The sequence below is a fragment of the Acanthaster planci genome, linkage group LG06 (genome assembly GCF_054643075.1).
Source record: "Acanthaster planci isolate LZ-2023a linkage group LG06, COTS_SCS, whole genome shotgun sequence".
Lineage (NCBI taxonomy): Eukaryota > Metazoa > Echinodermata > Asteroidea > Valvatida > Acanthasteridae > Acanthaster > Acanthaster planci.
In genome coordinates, this window is record NC_141782.1 from 21567336 (window position 1) to 21572568 (window position 5233).

The 5233-nt window shown below is 42.7% G+C and overlaps 1 pseudogene across 1 annotated transcript; it reads right to left on the reverse strand.

Annotated features, from left to right (window-relative positions):
* Positions 1–244: 244 nt before the first annotated feature.
* LOC147798948 (NFX1-type zinc finger-containing protein 1-like) lies at positions 245–4889 on the reverse strand (annotated as a pseudogene). The gene is made up of 3 exons (XR_015425612.1): positions 4536–4889; positions 2438–3273; positions 245–1254 (listed from the first exon to the last, which is right to left on the reverse strand). The product of XR_015425612.1 is annotated as an NFX1-type zinc finger-containing protein 1-like (transcript).
* Between the last annotated feature and the right edge of the window lie 344 nt (positions 4890–5233).

The window sequence follows — 5233 nt, forward strand, 5'->3', positions numbered from 1 at the left end:
AAATGACTCTGTTCCCGGTGACAACTATTTGTCGTGACCCCTCCCCTTGCAGGAACAAACGTTTCCAGAACCCCCTCCACCTTTGAACATTATAATCATGGAACCTTTTTTGTAGTACATGTATCAGTGGATCCAATCTCCGTTTCCTTCATTGTTCATGTCTCATTTCTCCTCATCTTTTACGAACTTGACATAAATTCAAAATTTTACCAGGAATATATCTGCGAAATAAGGTAACCAGTGGTTCTTCAACTGACCGCTGAAGTTTATTGGACTGCTCAATGAAAGTAAATGTGAATTAAAAGGCTACACACAAACAAAAAACAAGCTTACAGATGGGAACTAGGCCAAGCCATGGAAAAAAACCAACAATTTGAAACACTCAACAATAAAAAAAAAGAAATAAATGCATTGTGGAGTGAAAACTAGCTTTGCGCAAGATATCATGTATTTTCGATTCCTTTTCCCCTGTGATATCCCACCAATGACAATTTCAGAATTTCAAAGAATTTACGGACACTTTCCTCCCATATTGTCCTGTCCCTTCACGCAATGTGGCATTTCTTTAAAAAGTCAAATCAAATGTTTGAATTTCTTTAGGGAGCGAGCGCATGATCTACTTATAGTCTGGTACGTATCAAGGAGGACTAGGAAAAGTCGTCTTCCTGAATGCACATAATACCAGCTAATGGTTTGGTTGTTTACCTTTTCCTGTCTTCTAAACTTGCTTTGTGTACGGAATCCTATAATGTCGTTTTTCAGCTCATTCAAAAATAAGTACAAAGCATAAAATGAATAAACTTGTAAAAGTTGCTTCGCATGTAAAAATTATTTTACAGGAAAAACTAAGGTCCTTTTCATCGATTGAATTGTATAATTCTCTAAAGCATTGATGAAACAAAATGAATTAGTTTACTCTCATGTTTGATGTGTTTGAATAACTTTAGTTCGTAATTGATATTGTGAAACAAATTGATTTTTGTTATTGCCACTACCCAAAAGTGGAACTATATACATATTTAATTTGGCCGTCGTACATCTATACACCTGCATGTAGCAAGAATCCAACTGTGTCAAACAAGTAGAGACAGGTTTAACACATAAAGTTTCTTAAAAAGGGAAAAATCTGTAGCTAGACATTACAAAATACCAAGGTTCTCCAGATTTTGAAAATGGCCCCAATCAACAACTGGCGGTGGGGATCATCTTGTTGGTCGGCAGCCCCTTCAAAACTGTCATAACGTTACTTCCAACCTGAAGGAAGAGAAAACCTTTTGTAATTTACTTTTGTAATTTTCGTGTGGTGATTGAAGGTTTGCAATTGACAGCAGGAATTCAAAAGCTGCTGAAAGGATACCACTAGGCCTACGTCATTTCGGCAAATCCAGTAATACCACACACCAGAGCAGCGCAAACGATTCATTTTTTGTTTCGGCAAATCCAGTAATACCACACACCAGAGCAGCGCAAACGATTCATTTTTTGTTTCGGCAAATCCAGTAATACCACACACCAGAGCAGCGCAAACGATTCATTTTTTGTTTCGGCAAATCCAGTAATACCACACACCAGAGCAGCGCAAACGATTCATTTTTTGTTTCGGCAAATCCAGTAATACCACACACCAGAGCAGCGCAAACGATTCATTTTTTGTTATTGAAAGTTACTGCCCACCGCAATGCAGCCCACCACTTATATATAACCACCGGTAGCCAGTATTTCGCATATGCAAAAAAAATCCACATTTGCACACTTAACGATATTTCCTTTTGGAAAAATGAATTATGTGAGCACTACTTTTTTGACGTTCAGATAAATTTACGTCTTACACATGCAGTAAGTTTATTTTAACGGGACTCAAAGAGCATTTTGCATGTGCGAAATCACACTCGTACAATTGTAAATAATAAAAATGCAGAATGGTTCTAAATGTTATACGCAAGATTAAGAGTCGAAAGAGAAGTTGAAAAAGCTAACTATCTGTGTGAGGATTATTTTTTTTCAAATGTCTCAATTTCAGGCTTCAACCTTAAGCTTTAGAGGGTCAAGGGTACTTTGAAAGTTTTACTTATCACGCTTGTTGGTGACTTTAATAGACTTTCCGCCAATTTCGATATGGTGCTTAAATTTCAAGCTGCAATTTTTATTGTTTCTGTTCAATTGCTCAGCAGTCTGCTTGAATTGTAAAAATAAATAACACTGTACTAACTTGAATTTACCATTTGGTGTTATGTCTCATTACTTTTCATGATGCCATAAAGGCAACACTATATTTCGAAAATCAGTGTAATTACTCACAAACAATGCAGTTCAAGCGTTGCGTTGAGTCAACGTTCACTTCGGTTCACCAGAGTGCGTTGGTGAAAAAAACCTCATATTGAACAAAATTCTACCTTGTCGTTGAATGAGAATGTAATATTTCAACAGGGCTGGTTACCTTTCCCTCTAGTCTTGCAGTTCTCTCAGGTCGAAGTTGGCCATGTTAGCGCCATCCGACCGTGCTGCAAGTCCAGCTTCGTCCATCTCGCTTGCCAGTTTATTATCACCCCGGAGGCGGTGACTCGCTCCCCCTATCTTCGCTTTGCACTCAGGTAGCAATGGCCGTTCGGGCATTTAAACCAGTGTCCCTGCGTTAGCCCAACAGCTTTTACAATCATCACCCTTCAGTCTCTGATATCCCAAGAGTCATTCCTCCATACTGACGTTTGAGTCGTTTCAGCAGCATCTTCGCTCCCTGCACAGCCTCTCCTCTGAGTGGTTTTCCGCTAAGAACCAAGTCTTCTACTTCCTTCAAGTCTGTCTTACTTCGAAGCTTGCTTTTGATGTGATACAGCTCTAAGCACATATCGAGACGCTGTAATTCCGAACTGCCGTCGTCAAGTTCTTGGTGGCTTAAATACTCTCGAGGCATATCAACAACCACTGCTTTAGCTCCGAGAAATCACTTCCAACTTGTTTCATCTGTTTCTGGAATTCAGGGATGGCACTTCTCAGCCTTTCTGATAGCTACTAACAGATTCACTTCGTTCTCTAGCATAAGTAGGTCTGTCAGGCTAACTCGCGGAGACTGCAGGTGTTTTTTTGACAGAATCCACATCTTTGAGCACGGAAAGCTTTCGAGTTATCTGTTCTTTTTTGTCCTCGATTTGTTTTTTTTTTCTCTCCAAAGATACGCGCCTTGACTTTTTCGATGTCCCTGAGAGTTACCTTGATTGAGTTCCCGTAGCGGAGATTGCATCAGATGGGTGTCCTACATCTTGGACACAGCTTCAGCTGAATGGACGTCTACATCTTGGACACAGCTTCAGCTGAATGGACGTCTGATCTTTCTTTGTAACTTGCATCCACTGGTCAAGACCGTCAACTTCAAACACGTGACTACAATTCTCAAGCTGAACAAATCGAGCATCTGGCTTGTCTTCAGGTCCAAAAAATATCTCTGTCACCTCATCTCTGTGACACACACGACATTTGTCAGGACATGGTTCTCCGCACAAACCGATACATGGATGGCCACACCTAAGCCTAGCAGGACAAGGTCTGTCACACGGCGGCCGGTCACATGCCTCACTGCATGTCTTCCTGCACCTATAATGAGGACAGCGCCACAGGCATGGCTCCTGACAGGGTGTACATGGATCTCGACATCGGTTAGGACACTTGCTGTGCACAAATCGATTCTGACACTTCTGAGCGCAGGGAGGACATTCCCTTGTACACAACGCAGTGCACTGATGACCACAAACTAGTGTCCGGTCGCATTTCTCTTTGCACTGCACATGCAGTCGGTCTCTCTTACACGCCCCACACGAACCTTGACATGGATGAGAACATTCCAGAACCACTCTACACTCTTTAGGACTTTTCACTGGACCGTCGCTGCACTTTACCTGCACAGCATGTCCACAAGACCAGTCACTGCGGAAGGCTATCTCAGGACATTCTTCCGTACACGGCTCTTCTCCACACAGTCGTTGACATCTGTGCCCACAATGAAGCCTTTTCTCACAGCGTTCCAAACACCTAGCTGTATCAGGGTTCTGATAACAAGGTAGTGTCTTCTGATGTCCGCGTGGCAAGGTTTTGTCCACTCTTTCACTGCACTTGCTGCAATTCTGAAAGCAAAGCAGTCGACATCTGTGGCCACACTTAAGGATCTTCTCACACTTCTTCAGACACCTGTACTCTTTGTGTTTAGGGTCGGTTGGATGGCACAGCATACCGCAGCTGTGGCCACAATCAAGTCGAAATTCACAAGCCAAGTTGCAGCCACCCTCGGATACACTGAGGAAATCTTGTCCTTTGGCGACCCTCGTGATAGCTTCGGGATGATTATGACAAACCAAACTCAAATGTTTCCCAAACAAACCTCTCCCCTTCATATCTTGCACAATGTTCTTCCACAGCGTGCTTCCTTGAGCCAAAGCTCGGAAATTCCCGATGCAAAAGAAGCCATGCCGTGCTCTGGATAACGCTACACACATACAATTAGACACCTTCAAAAATCCAGTGTTGCCCTCTTGATTAATACGAACCAGTGACAGCAAGATCACGTCATTTTCCTCTCCTTGGAAACTGTCTAAAGCGCAGACGCGAACACCATTAAAGACAGATTTTGGCATGCACCGTTTGAAGTTGAAGAGCTGACCGACGTAAGTCGTGAGGATCGTTATCTGAGTCGTCTGATACTGACCCTGTTGAATTAGATACTTGCACAAGGCTACCAAGACCTCTGTCTCATGAATGTTGGACTTGCTACGGGAGTTGTCGACATCTTGCTCCGCAATGTCATGACTGAGGAAAAAGAGATCCGATCTGATTCCGGCAACACTCGGGTACGACTGCACACTTTCGTGGTCCTTCAGCTCTGGATAAAAGTGGTTTTTCATGATTGTAGAGATTTCAGGACGCATTCGATGCTGCTGGACTAAAGACTGACACGGCACACCATTATTTATCATCCGTTCGAAGAGAGAAATGTCCAAATTATATTCCTTAGCTAGGCGATAGACGGTGGGATTTGGTCTGAGTTGTTGATGATCGCCAATAAGGATGAATGCTGACATTTGGCGCTCAAAGTGGTGATGATGTGAGATTCTAGAACCTCTGCTGCTTCGTCTACAACCACAATTTTATGAACCACTCGTTGCAAGACATTCCGATGCTTCGCAGCACCAGTTGTTGTCATGCCTACCACACTGGCACGACGGAGGACAGACAAGTCTTCCTCCAC